Raw genomic sequence first — 14,163 nt, 5'->3', positions numbered from 1 at the left:
TGCTGCTTATTGGGTATCTGTATTTGAATAGCCCATAAATTCTTCAGTGCATCTAAAACATTACTTCCATCCCGGTACTCTCAAAGTAAAACCTGACCTCTGCTTCCTACTGTAGTTCTAATTTTTAGACCTCACCTGCCACCCCTACAAGTCATGAGTTGCATTTGTCTCTTCTGTTTTCTCCTTTCACCTCTCCACTGTTAACCAAAATCTAGTTCTCATAACCGCCAAAATATTTCTCATCTATGACTTCCTTTCCTTTTGGCCTTAGATTCAAACTCTCATTAGCTTTAATTGGGCTCTTGCAGTAGACTCCTTACTACTTAATACACGTCCCTCTTTAACTCAGTACTACCATGTTAATACCAGAAATTTTCTTAAAGAGCTCATCGTACCCCTATTTCCTTTGGTAATATCACCAGTTTGCTTTCGTAGTCTGGCCCCACTGTATCATTCCAGACTCTCTTGCCATTCCCCATCACCTTGTTTCAGTCCCAGTGAATTTATCTAGCCTAGCACTTTATCTAGTCAAGCACTTTATCTTTGCCCTGGCTCATTCATGCCTTCTCCCCAGACTTTTTGTGTGTGTGTGTGTATGTACCTTACCCCTATCCTTTTCACTTTCAGTCTACTAAAGTTCTGCTCATCTTTCAAAGACCCAGCTCTATAGTCTCCTTTGTAGATCCTTCCTAACATTTTCACATCCTCCCTCCCACCAACCTGGGAGAAGCTATGGATTCATCCTCTCATAGCAACTTGTTCATATTTCTAGTGTAGAACCTACAAACTTAAAATACAGTGTGCTCTTGTCTCCGCTGTATACTTTGTCAGGTCCCTGAGGTAGATACCAGTTGTTATTCATGTGTATTTAAATCCTTGGCACTTGATGCAAAGGCAGACATGGAGGTACTAGGCAAATATTTGCAGAATGACTAAACTGACCTAAAATATTTATGCACAAGTTTTCTGGAAATGGGCTGCTCTGTTAAGTCATGGATATACACATATTTTGAATGAAAGGAGAAAGCCAAAGTAGGATAAAGTAGTATCGGCTTAATAAGGGATGGAAAGAGGAGCTCCTGGGTGGCTCAGTCAGTTAGGCATCTGACTCCGTTTCGGCTCAGGTCATGATCTCAGTGTTGTGATATCAAGCCCCGCAACGAGCCCCGCATCTTACTCCGCGATAGGTGTGGAGCCCGCTTGAGAGTCTCTCCCTCTCCGTCTGCCCCGCCCCCCCCAAGTAAGGGATGGGAAGGGGAAAAGGCAAATGAAAAAGAACAAAATAAAGGAACAACAGGAAGATTCTAGCAATATATGGTGAACACATTGGAGAAAAGGAGGAGAGATAATTCGGCAAATGAAATTGATTCTTTAGGGCAGAAACAATTGGAAGGTAAGGTGAAGAGGGAGAAGAAATAAAGATGTGGAGACAAATTTGACTTGAAGAGAAAGTACAAAAGTCAAATAGACTGGCAGATCTCAGTCTGGAAATGTTTTCAGTTGGCCACAGGCATCATGCTTGTATGTTGTGTGGATATTATTAAGCGAGTTTTTCATGTCACTTAACCCCTTGCCAAATTGTCATCTGAAAAAGTGACTCCAAGATAAATACCTTGACCACCATGCCATATAAAGTAAGACGTATTTTACCACGCTAGAGTTAAGAAACTGGTTTGGGGCGCCTGGGTCGCTCGGTCAGTTAAGTGTCCAACTCTTGATTTCAGCTCAGGGTATGATCTTGGTCGTGAGACTGAGCCCCGTGTGGGCCTCTGCGCTCAGTGCGAAGCCTGCGATTCTCTCCCTCTGCCCCTCCCCCCACTTGCGTGTGCTCTCTAAATAAATAAATAAAATCTTAAAAATAACCTTAAAAAAAGAAACTGGTTTAAGGCTTAGTTGTGACCAACTGATGGCAGTTTGCGAACTTCTAGTGATTCCCTTGCAAGTAGTGTGGGTGGGCAGTGAGGTTTGTTGGGCTGGGCATGCAGAGGCAGATAGTAAGACCTATAAAAGTAAGGACTGAAGAGCATATTTATTTGTATGCCTTTTGTTTGGCCATTTACATTAATATGGAAAGCATGTTATTTGCACACTTAGAACTTTAGAATAAAAGTACTTTGACTCTGAAGCTGGTTTTTCTTGATTGTTTTCATCTTTTTTTTTCATCTTTACATTTTCTTTCATCTTTCTCAAAACTCAGTTTTCCCCTATAGCAGAGTTGGGACCTACCATTATAAAAATAATTATTTATGTATTTATTTTTTGAAGATTTTATTTTATTTGAGACAGAGAGAGAGAGCACAAGAGGGGGTAGGGTGAGAAGGAGAAGCAGATTCCCTGCCAAGCAGGGAGCCTGATGTGGGGCTCGATCCCAGGACTCTGGATCATGACCTGAGCTGAAGGCAGTCACTTAACCAGCTGAGCCACCCAGGCGCCCCTATAAAAAAATTTTTTAAAAAGTCTGCTTGCTAAAGATTCTTAAAAAAAAAAATGCTAAGGACTTTTGAGCAAAAGTTTAAGACGTTCTGCTATAGCCTATAGGCTTGCTTGTGGGATTTATGTAGGTACGTTTGTTGTTGTGGCTACAGTAACAGTGTAGAATTATATACAGAACAGTATATTTATTTTCATCAGTTAGGTAAACAATGTAGTGTAAAACAGACATTACTGAAGAAGGATAGAGATTTATATGAAACCGCAACAGAGACAAACTGCTGCCATCACATACAGCAGTGGAGGGGGGAGAAGGTTAGAAAATACTGAACCGAGAGCCCCGAGACTTGGTTTCTAAACCCAGCTTGCCAGTCTGTAGCTGTGAGACTTCAGGTTACTTAGGCACCCTGTGCCTCAGTTTGCCATGGTTGGAAAATGGGAATGATACCTGCTTCACCTACTTCACGTGGACTATTTGAGGATAAAAGGAGGCAAAAACACAGTAATTGTGAAGATTTTATGAACCATGAAATGACCTATAAGTACTGCACTGTATCACTATTATCATTACTATTCTAACTGTTCAAGGGAAGCACTGGTGTTCCTCTGGAAACTAACGACCTTGTTGTGTAATAATTTTAGTACTGACGGGGCAGTTTCCTGCCTGGTCTGGTTGTGTTGCAGTATTTAGGAACCCTTATCAGGGTCCATTTCTCGGGTCATGATTTCATGTTCCCAGAAGAGGGCAGCAAAACTCCAATCTGAAGACTTCCTCCAAGTGTCTACCCTAGAATTTCCTTGAGAGGAAAACAACTATACTGTAAAGAGAAGAGCCTTTAAAAAACGATGGTCTAGGGGTGTCTGGGTGGCTCAGTTGTTAAGCGTCTGCCTTCGGCTCAGGTCATGATCCCAGGGTCCTGGGATGGAGCCCCACATCAGGCTCCCTGCTCCACGGGAAGCCTGCTTCTCCCTCTCCCACTCCCCCTGCTTGTGTTCCCTCTCTCACTGTGTCTCTCTCTGTCAAATAAATAAATAAAATCTTTAAAAAAACACAAAAAAACAAAAAAAGATGGTCTTTACGTGACAGACAAGGCAAATCTCATTGCTATAAATAAATGCCATAACAAAAATTGACTCATTTTAAATAATTTTTTGCCTTTTCTCTGTCCTCTGAGGAAAATAATTTGGGCTATTTCTTTAATCTCAGTTTAATGATTTGACGTGTACAACCAAAAACCTTTAGCGGTGTTTTTCCATTTAACTCCAGATTTTTAGATCTCACATAATAGCACCAGTTCTTAAATAATTTTTTTTAAACAAGAAGAAAGTTGTTCAGGCCTGATTTTTTCCGTTTAAGATGCCTGGCTGAGTCCAAAGAATGACTCCCAACAGTGTCTAAATATGTCTGTCATAACGTGCATCTGTGTCATTGGGAGCAAACGTCATCTGTATCTAATATTTCTCATTCTTTTATTTTTCAAATTTGTTTAAAAATATCCTTGTGCTTTTATTGTTTGTAAGAACATCAGCAGCTAACATTTGAACTGTTCTTTTTAAAAAATTTTTTAGAGAGAGAATGTGAGTGAGGGGAGGGACAGAGGGAGAGGGAGAGAGAGAATCTCAAGCAGGCTCCATGCTCAGCGCAGAGCCCGACGTGGGGCTCCATCCCAGGACCCTGAGATCATGACTGGAGCCAAAATCAAGAGTCAGATGCTTAATGGACTGAGCCACCTAGGCGCCCATGAACTGTTCTTAAATAGCATGTACGGGGCTTTCACATGTTTTCATGTATGTTGATCGCCACTATCCCCATCTTACCGATGAATTTTCTCATCTGTGATTAGAACAGCTGTTCTTTGCTTGAAGAGAAAAGTGCAGGCGGAGGCCCCTTGTGGCAAGAGTGTCCTGAGGTGGGTATTTTCTCTCCCCTAATAGGTAGTGCGAGGGCCAATTCTGAATCTGATCCTTTTTCTGTGTGCTTTACTAGAATTAGAGATGGAGTAGAAAGGCTTTCAGGTATAGTTTTTCAATCCCTTCTGCTTTTGTCAGCTCATTTCTAGCTCTGCTTTTTTGAAAAAAAAAAAAAAAAAAAGCTGCTCTGTTTCCCACTCCACTCCCTCTACCACCACCCTCGAGTCAGAGTCCTCGTCCCATCCCAGCTAAACCTCTTCCTGTTCTTAGGAATTGCACCACATTCTTGGCTTAATGCAGGCCAACAACCCCACACTGGCACCAGGGAGTGTACAGACCTTTATTGGTTGAAAGTTCTTGTCTGGTGAGCATGGAGTAAGTCACCCACTTCCTGACTTCCCGCTCTGGATGAATTTGCCTCTGGAAAAGAAAATATTCCTTGGATTTTTGTTTGCTTGCTTATAAATGCCCTGGACTGAGGAAGATTTTACCAAGTAGCTAAAGTGTGGAAGGGCATTTGAGGGAGAGAGAATAGTCTGCACACCTTGCTGTTTCTAATTCTTCCCTCCTCCCTCTCTTCAACACAGACTAATCTGGCATTGAATTCCACTGTATGGAAGGGGCTTTCATTAAGGACAGGAATGCCCCCCATTACTAAATCTGGTGGATATATCAGTCTTTATCTTACCTGACACTGAGCAGAAACTGACACCGTTAATCTCCTTGATAGACTCACTGTCTTCCTGTGGTTTCCACACACTATTATTTTTTTTTCCTACTTCCTCGTGGATCTTAGGCATCCTTTGCAAGCTCTTCTTTCTCTACCAACTCCTTAGGTGTTGGTTTTCCTCAGGACCCTGTCCTATGTCAGCCTGTCTTCCCTCTACACATTCTCTGAGAAATCTCCTCTCTTCCATGGCTTTATGAGATTTATATGCCAGTGACTCCCAAATCCCCACCTCCCCTGAACTCCAGACTAATATAACAGCTACCTTCTAGAACCTCTCTGATTGGATGTTCCTGAAGCCGTATTAATCAACTCACTTCCTCAGGCTATTCCTCTTCTGGTGTTCCTTTTCCTAATATATGCCACAACATCCACCCAGTTGCTCTAGTCAGAAATCCTGAGATTCATCTTTGATTTCTCTTTTGCTCACTCTCTCCATTCAATCAATAACCAAGTCTAGTAAAATCTACTTCTTTGAATCTACCCACTTACCTCATCCTTACCTGGCCTAAGCAATCACCTCTGGACTTGCAAGTCTTTGCTAGTTTCCCACCTCTAGTTTTTCTCCCCTTGGATCATTTTCCTCCAGCTACCAGAAAGTTTTTTGTTTTTTTTTTAATAAATGCATTTCTGGTAAATTCACCTCCTCCATTTAAAGTCATTTAGTTGCTTCCCACTATCCTTAGGCTAGAGTCCAAATGTCTTAGCATGGCTCATAAGCTCCCCACCATCAGCAACCTGCCTACCTGCCATCAGCCTGCACTCCACTCATGCTTCATTCCCGTGGTGCAAACACACACCCGGCCTTCTCTTGCTTCTAGGCCTTCACGAATGCTTGTTCCTCTGCCTGGACCTCAAACATGTCTAATCTAAATTCTACCCCCAAATTGTCATTTATGTTATTCCTGAGTCAGAACTGAATTTGGACACTTAATTTTTAATTAATTCTTGAATTAGAACCCAGTGCACCTTCTCTCACCTATAGATTTCTTAGTTCTTTGAAAAATACCTCCGAGGGTATGTTCAAATGAAAATATATTTGAGTTAATTAATCTAGATCAGGATTGACTTTTACCATAGCCAAATATGAGCTGGAACATATTTTTTAAATTACTGGAATGTTTTCTGGATTGTTATTCATCATGACATTCTATCTTTGGAATTTTTTTCTTCATTTCCCGCTGGCTTCTACCACTCTCCTTTCTCACCTCTCAGCCCTTCTTTCGCCTTGGGTTGCCCTGCGCTTGCCCCTCGATGGACCCCGTTTGCATGCAGTGATATAGTTGCCGTGAAGCTGTGGTTAAATAGAACTGCTCAGACTGCAACAGGAAAGCACTGAATCGAAAGCAAAGGGGAGGAAGCACAAACCGATACCCACCACAAAGCTGCTGAGTGCCCAGCGTGACCCAAGCCGCACCCTCTGATGAGGAGCCTTGTGGAGGAGTAAGAAGCCACAGAGTTTAATAAATCATCAGCACAGCCTGTCTTCCACTTCCCCTGAGCCAGCCTTCCTGGGTCACCCACGAGTGTCCCCAGGTCTGGCCAAAGAAGGTGGATGATGACAGCAAAGCCACCAGAGACTCAGAGGCTGGGGGAAAGTCCCGGAAATGAATGACTGGGGACCATCAGTCTCGGACACTCCCCCTGGTCCAGCTCTGTGCGTGGTTGTAAGCAGCTCTCTGCGTGGCATGATCCCCAGATGAAGGGCCCCGTGTTCCCTAAAAGTCCTTTGGCTACCTGCCTGACAAGCTGTTTCTCGTGGTGGCTGAAACTTTTTTTTATTTTATAAGCAAAGATCAAGTCCCTACGGGATACAATTCGAGAACTTGAAATTCACATTAATGTACACATGAGCATTTTCAGATTCTTTCCTGACTTCAGTAGTGGGAGCAGGAGAAAGGAACGAGATGGCACACCAAAGATGCGTTCCACCTACTTTCTGATTTTGCCCCTGGCCTCCCCTGCCTTTTCACACTTGTCCCCTTTGTTGTCAAAGGAGATACTAATTCTTCAGCGGCCTGAATTATGGGGAAAGGGGTGGAAAGTGTGGGGAAATGGGTAGTAGCTGTGTTTAGATTTGAAACGCTGGTAAGGTGGGGAACTGCGTGGGGTCTAGAGTCTCACAGGGGCTCATTACCTCTGGATCTGGGGAGGTGGGAGCCGGGCCCCACTTTTGTAGCTGGAGAAGCAGGGCACCGAGAAGAGGCGCAGCCATCTGGGTCCAGAGGAAAGGCCGCTTTGCTCGGCTGAAAGTGGGCACTGTGTCTTCATAAAGGGCCAGACTCACACTTCACATAGCAGACAGGAAATACGGTTAGTGCAGCTGGGAGGGGAGAGAGAACTCACTGTGTACCAAGGCCGTGAACTCACTCGTGGCCGCCTTTCACCGCATTTTCCTCTCCTGTAAGTGACCAGGACTGAGTCCCGGGAGCGCTGGGGAGCAGGTGAAGCACGCCTTCGGGCCAACCCCCTTCCCTCCTGCCGGCTCACCTCTCCGAAGATGCTCCACTTTTGGGTTCTCTTTCATCCCAGAAAATCTTCCAAGATCTAGATCATTAATGAAGTTCCAGTGGAGGAATGATAGGTACTTTGATAGGAGGTGAGGGAAACAGCTCTTCGCTTACAAGGCTAGATCTACACGTGGCAAAAATGTGGCCTCTGTTTTAGCAGCCCCAACAGCAGTGAGTCAGAACGGATCCTAATAAAGTAAAAAAGGAATGGAGTTTGTAGTCAGACGGTTTTGTTTTGAAACTACCCTTGCCTCCCTCCCTCCTTCCCTCCTTTCCTTTCTTCCTCCCTTTCAGAGAGGAAGGAGGGGGAAGTGTCCAGAGAATGGGAAGGTCCTTGAAGCTCAGAGGGATGCTACAAGCTTCCCAAGCCAGGCTGCCTGCCCAGAGTGTGCCCGCTGTCTTGAGTGGTCAAGGACATTCCTCTTGTTAAACCCTCGAGTCGTGTTTAATAACCAGGCATGATCCAAGCTGTAAAGAGCGGGCTGACTCCCCAGGTGCCATCTGTCAGCTGGTGACCTGCCCTGCTGCATTACATTGCTGAAACAGGGAAAATGAACAAAATGAGTGCAAAGAAGGGGGAGACGGTGAGAGCGAGCTGCTTTTGAAAACGCTTACTTAGGAAGAAGAGACAGAAGTTGGCTGGAGGGCACATGAAGTAGAGAATGGATTTCATTTTTTTAGACCAGGAGAGGTTTGGGTATGTTTACATACTTAAGGAGAGATCTCACTTCATTCCTAAGTTTTGATTCTCTCCTCTGGGGGGAAAAAAAGGAGAGGTTTCTATGAAGTTTAAAATTAAATGAAAATCAAATGCACGGTGGTGGCATTTACACCGCAAAGCCCTTTACACATGCTAATTATCATAAGTATCATCATCTAGCATCTGTACAGATGAGTAAGCCCTGGTCACAGCTGCTCTGTCTCAGGCTCTTCTACCCCATATGACAGGCTGTGAGGAGGATATGGGCTCTTGACTAGGCAGGGCCAAGACCTACCAGGGACAGGCTAATCGTGGTGTGACCCGGATCTCGCCATGCTTTGAACTTTGGGGAGATGGTGTGTGTCTGCTACCCATGTGTGTCTTACTAGATACAACGAGTTGCCATTGTTTTCTCTACCTTGCCCCGGATTCTGTCGAAAAAGCTTTACTTTAGGGAAAACATTTTTTTTTATTCTTATGTTAATCCCCATACATTACATCATTAGTTTTAGATGAAGTGTTCCATGATTCATTGTTTGTGCATAACACCCAGTGCTCCATGCAGAACGTGCCCTCCTCAATACCCACCACCAGGCTAACCCATCCCCCCACCCCCCCGCCCTAGAACCCTCAGTTTGTTTTTCAGAGTCCATCGTCTCTCATGGTTCGTCTACCCCTCCGATTTCTTAGGGAAAACATTTTTAGAAATTAAAAATGCCCTTCTTGAGATGCAAGAGATGTACAAATAGGGTTCTCAATGTGGATTTCTGCTTAGACAAAGAAGCAGTTTCCTAAAAGTTACCTCATGTTAACCCACAGCTTTGTTAAGAAGGGTCCGCACTCTATCTGTACAGATGAGTAAGCTGGATTCCCATGGTGCACGGGAGCGCTACACAGCATGATACACACAGCGAATCAGTGAAGTCTTTATTCTCTTAATCATTCGCTTTGCAGTTTTCGCTTTGAACCATCCTACATCCATGCCGATTGTGTAAAGATACCCTGCAAATTCCACTCCCACATTTCCTCACATTTCCTCTCCCTTTCCCACCTGGCTTTCCAACCTTCAGACGATTTATGTCTTCATTTCTGGCTGTATCTCTTGCCTATTCCTTATCATCCCTCCCCCATCCCTTATTCTGTCCTCCTCTTCCCCTGGCCCCTCTCTGGCTCCAGCTTTTATTACTAGCAACCCTGTAGGCCAATCCCACAGCATGTTCCTTCATGCATTACACGAACTCATTTTTTTGAGGGCACTGAACAGAACAGTGTGGTGTCATTTTCCAAGAGCAAGCAGCCACTTTCTAGAAATAGCTGTACTGAGATAAAATGTATATACTGTAAAGCTCACACCTTTAAAGTATACCGTTCAATGGGTTTTAGTATGTCGTGTTGTGCATCCATCACCTTGATTAATGTTAGAACCTTTTCATTCTCCCAAAAAGAAACCTGTACTGGTTAGTACCTGTAACCTCACTCACCATTTCCGCTCCCCCACCCCTCCCCCCTTCGCTCTCCCTAATTCTAGGCGACCGCTAATCTACTTTCTGTTTCTATGGATTTGCCTGCACTAAACATTTTATATAGGTGAGATCACACAACAGGTGGTCTTTTGTGACTGGCTGCTTTCACCTAGCAAAATGTTTTTGAGGTTCCTCCATACTGTAGCATGTTTCTGTACTTCATTGCTTTTTATTACCGAAGAGTATTCCACCGTATGGCTATATCACATCTTGTTTATCCATTCACTGGCTGGTGTACATTTGGGTTGCTTCCTTTTTTTTTCATTATGTGAATAAAGCTGCTATGAACATTCACGTACAAGTTTTTGGGTGGACATATGGTTTCATTTCTCTTCGGTAGATATCGAGGATTGGAATTGCTAGGTCATATGGTAACTCTATTTTTAGCATTTAGAGGGACTGCCAAACCATTTTCCAAAGTGGCTACACCATTTTACTTTCCCATCAGCAGTGTATGAGGATTTCAATTTCTCCACATCCTCACCAAAAATTGTTATTGTCTGCCTTTTTTTATTTAACCATTCTAGTGGGTGAAATTGTATTTCTCTAATGACTTTTTGTGTGCTTATTAGCCATTTGTATATTTTCTTTGGAAAAATGTCTCCTGTAACTGCCCATTTTTAAATCGGGTTGTCTTTTTATTATTGAATTGTAAGAGTTTTAAATATTTTAGATACAAGTCCCTTATCAGATTTATGATTTGCAAATATTTTCTCTCATTCTCTGGGCTGTCCTTTCAGCTTTCCTCATGGTGTCCTCTGAACACAATAACTTGTAATTTTGATGAAGTTCAACACGTTAATCTTTCCTATCGGTGTTTTATCTAAGAAATCATTGCCCAATCCAAGGTCACAAAGACTTACTCTGAAGATTTCTTTTAAAAATCTTATAGTTTTGGGGTGCCTGGCTGGCTCAGTCAGTTTAAGTGTCTGCCTTCGGCTCAGGTCATAATCCCAGGGTCCTGGGATCGAGTCCCGTGCAGGGCTCCTTGCTCAGCAGGGAGTCTGCTTCTCCCTCTGCCTCTACCCCTCACCCCTGCTCATGCATGTGCTCTCTCTCTCAAATAACTAATCTTAAAAAAAAATAAAAGTCTTACAGTTTTAGCCTCTACATTGAGGTCTATGATCCATTTTGAGTTAATTTTTGTGTATGATATTTGTTAGAGGTCCAGATTGTTTGCATGTGGATATTCAGTTGTCCCAGCACCGTTTGTTGAAAAGGCTGTTCTTTTCCTATTGAATTTTCTCGGCCTCTTTGTCAAAAATCAACCGACTGTAATTGTTAGGGTTTACTTGTGGATTCTTAAATCTTTCCATCGATCCCAACGTTTACCCTTATGTCAGTACAGCATTGTCTTGATTACTGTAGTCTTTCAGCATGAGTCTACCATCTGTGTCCATTTCCAAGATTGTCTGGCTCTTCTGAGTTTCTTGCATTTCCGTATGAAATTTAGGTTCAGCAGAAATTGACAAACTGGTCCTGAAATCCGTAAGAATGCCTCTGCCCTTAATAAACAATGAAAACAATTTCTTCCACACTTAGAATGAAATTGGGCAAGGAGGACGGACCAAGGACGCTTCGGAGTGGTAGAAAGCAAGGGGATCCTTTGACAGGGGAACCAAACGGATGGGGGGAGGGGAATAAACGAGTCACAGAGTTTGTGAACTTCCCACCCTGGTGAGAGGAATGTTTGTTGGGGGGGGGGGGGGAGGCAGTTTGATCTAGCACCAGGGGACTTTGTGAAAGATAATTGAAATTGTTAAGTCCATTGATCTCCCCAGAAGAAAAAAAAAGGGGGGTCTCTAAGTCAGCAGTATTGTTAGTTTGTTGATTCTTACAGAAGAAGATTCTCGTCTAACTAAGGGAAGCCGCTGGCCCTTTCTCAGGGCTGTAAGACCCTGAGGAAAAAAAATGAAGAAAAAAAATGAAGAAATCCCTCGTGGTCTTTTCTTACCTCTGTCTGTGGCCAGCACTAAACTTTGTCTTTGTTACCCTTCCCCTTTATAAGTTCCCCAAAAGGAGAGGGAGAAAAAGAAGAAAACCCTAGTGGGAGAGAGGGTGAGAGATGCTGGGGATAGGAGAGGAATTCCAGAGCTTTTAAAGATTTTTTATTTATTTATTTGACACAGAGAGAGAGAGAGAGAGAGGGAGACAGCGAGAGAGGGAACACAAGCAAGGGGAGTGGGAGAGGGAGAAGCAGGCTTCCCAGTGAGCAGGGAGCCCGATGTGGGGCTCGATCCCAGGACCCTGGGATCATGACCTGAGCCAAAGGCAGACGCTTGACCAACTGAGCCACCCAGGTGCCCCGGAATTCTGGAGCTTTTAAGATGAAGGATCTTTCAGGTCCTGCTGGTGAAATCTACTAAGGAAGAGATGATACGGGGCAAGAGGAATAAGGATGATCCCCTTTTTTGACTCAGTGATCCAACTCCGGTCGTTCATCCTAAGGAAAGAAAACATGCAAGGAGTGTGAGTGGCAATGTTAATAAGATTATCTGTAATAGTGCCCGTTGGGACAACCTAGATCTCCACAATAAATGCTGTATGACACCATGGCACGTCAGACAGTAGGTTATCACACTGGCCCCGCCGTCAACATACACCCTGAATCGCCTCCCTCCTCACTGCATCCTCTACTTCCCCTGGGGCCCTGTCACATCGTCACATCGTCACATCGTCTCTCACCTGAGTTACTGCAACGGCTGCTCAGCCTGTCTTTCTGCTTTCGCCTTGCTCCCCACCCCCTGGTCTACTCTCAACGCCGTAGTCAGAGGGACCCTTTTGGAAAGGGAAACGTGTCGATCCTCTACTCAAAAGCTTCCACGGCTGCCTTCTGATTCAGGAGCAAAGCTGATGTTTTTGTTGGTCCCAGGCCCTGGCTCACTTGGCCCCCATTACTCTCTGACTTCATCTGATACTACTTGACTTCATGCGTATTCCACTCTGGCCCTAAGGCTTCCTAACTGTTTTTGAACGCACCAGGCCTTCTCCTGCCTCAGTGACTTTGAACTCGCCCTTCACTCGTCTCCCAGATACCCATTTGGCTTGTTCCCTCAGCACCTTCAGGTCTGCTCAAATGGATACTTTCCTTCTCTGACCATCCCATTTAAAACTGCTCTCTCTCCCAACCCCCAGCTCCCAGCGTTTCCTATTCCCCCGCCTTGTTTGAGTCTCCCCCAGCCCCACCCTGCCGCCCTTGCACCTGTCACCAGAACCTGAATTATTGATTTGGGTTGAGTCTGCGTCCCCCTGTAGAAGCTGTGCTCTCCGAGAGTGGGGACCCATATATGTTGATCGCGGCTGTAGCCTTGACGTCTGGGTTGTGCCTGGCGTGGAGAAGCTGTTTAATAAATACTTGTTGCATGAATGAATATGTCCACAAAGGTAATACTTATGAAAATGAGGTTGTGATTTCGGAAGTGGGAAAGTATAAAGGTATAAACTGTGACGTGCGCCATGAGCACGGCGTCTGGAGGCTGCAGAATTGGAGAGATCTGGATTCGAATCATGACTGCACCACTTCTGAGTCGTGTGACCTTGGTCAAGTGTGCTTAACCTTTCATCCTCTGTGAAACAGGTATAATGATGCCTCCCTCGTAGTATTGTGAAAATTCAACAACAAAAATGTAGCGAACACCTGCCACAGAGTAGGTGCTCTGGGAACATTAAATCCCTCTCTTCTCCTGAGGAAGCATATATATCCAGTGAATGAGACCTGAGTGGAAGTGTGCACAAGTGGAAATAGTTAAATAGAGTGCTTAAGAATATTTATAAACATGGGACGCCTGGGTGGCTCAGTCAGTTAAGTGTCTGCCTTCGGCTCAGGTCATGATCCCAGGGTCCTGGGATCCAGTCCTGCATGGGGCTCCTTGCTCAGCGGGAAGCCTGCTTCTCGCTCTGTCTCTGCTGCTCCCCCTGCTTGTGCTCTCTCTCTCTCTCTCTGACAAATAAATAAAAATGTTTTAAAAAAGAATATTTTATAAGCATTTTCTTTGTTTTCATTTCTTCCCTAAGCATGGGTAAATGTCAAGAGTGGTGGGTGGGAGTGTTTCCTCCATTTATCTCCCGGGTTCTGGCTTCACCTCTGACACTTACAAGATATGTGACATTAGGCAAGTCCTAACCTCTCTGGGCCTGATTCCTTATCTATAAGACGAAGCGGTTGAATTTAGTAACTTTTAATGCTCTCAATGCTGAAAATTCCATAGTTCAACTAGGCAGCCCGTTCCACCTGGCTCTGCCCTACTTCAGCCCAGCCTTGCTCCAATGTGATGGCCAGATGTTTCTAATCTTAGGCATAAAAGACTCCATTCTTCGGCTTTCAGAGGCCAAAAGAAAATGGAAAGTTTAGGAAAAGTTCTA

Source organism: Neomonachus schauinslandi, chromosome 4 (genome assembly GCF_002201575.2).
Source record: "Neomonachus schauinslandi chromosome 4, ASM220157v2, whole genome shotgun sequence".
NCBI lineage: Eukaryota > Metazoa > Chordata > Mammalia > Carnivora > Phocidae > Neomonachus > Neomonachus schauinslandi.
This window is presented reverse-complemented; position numbering follows the sequence as displayed.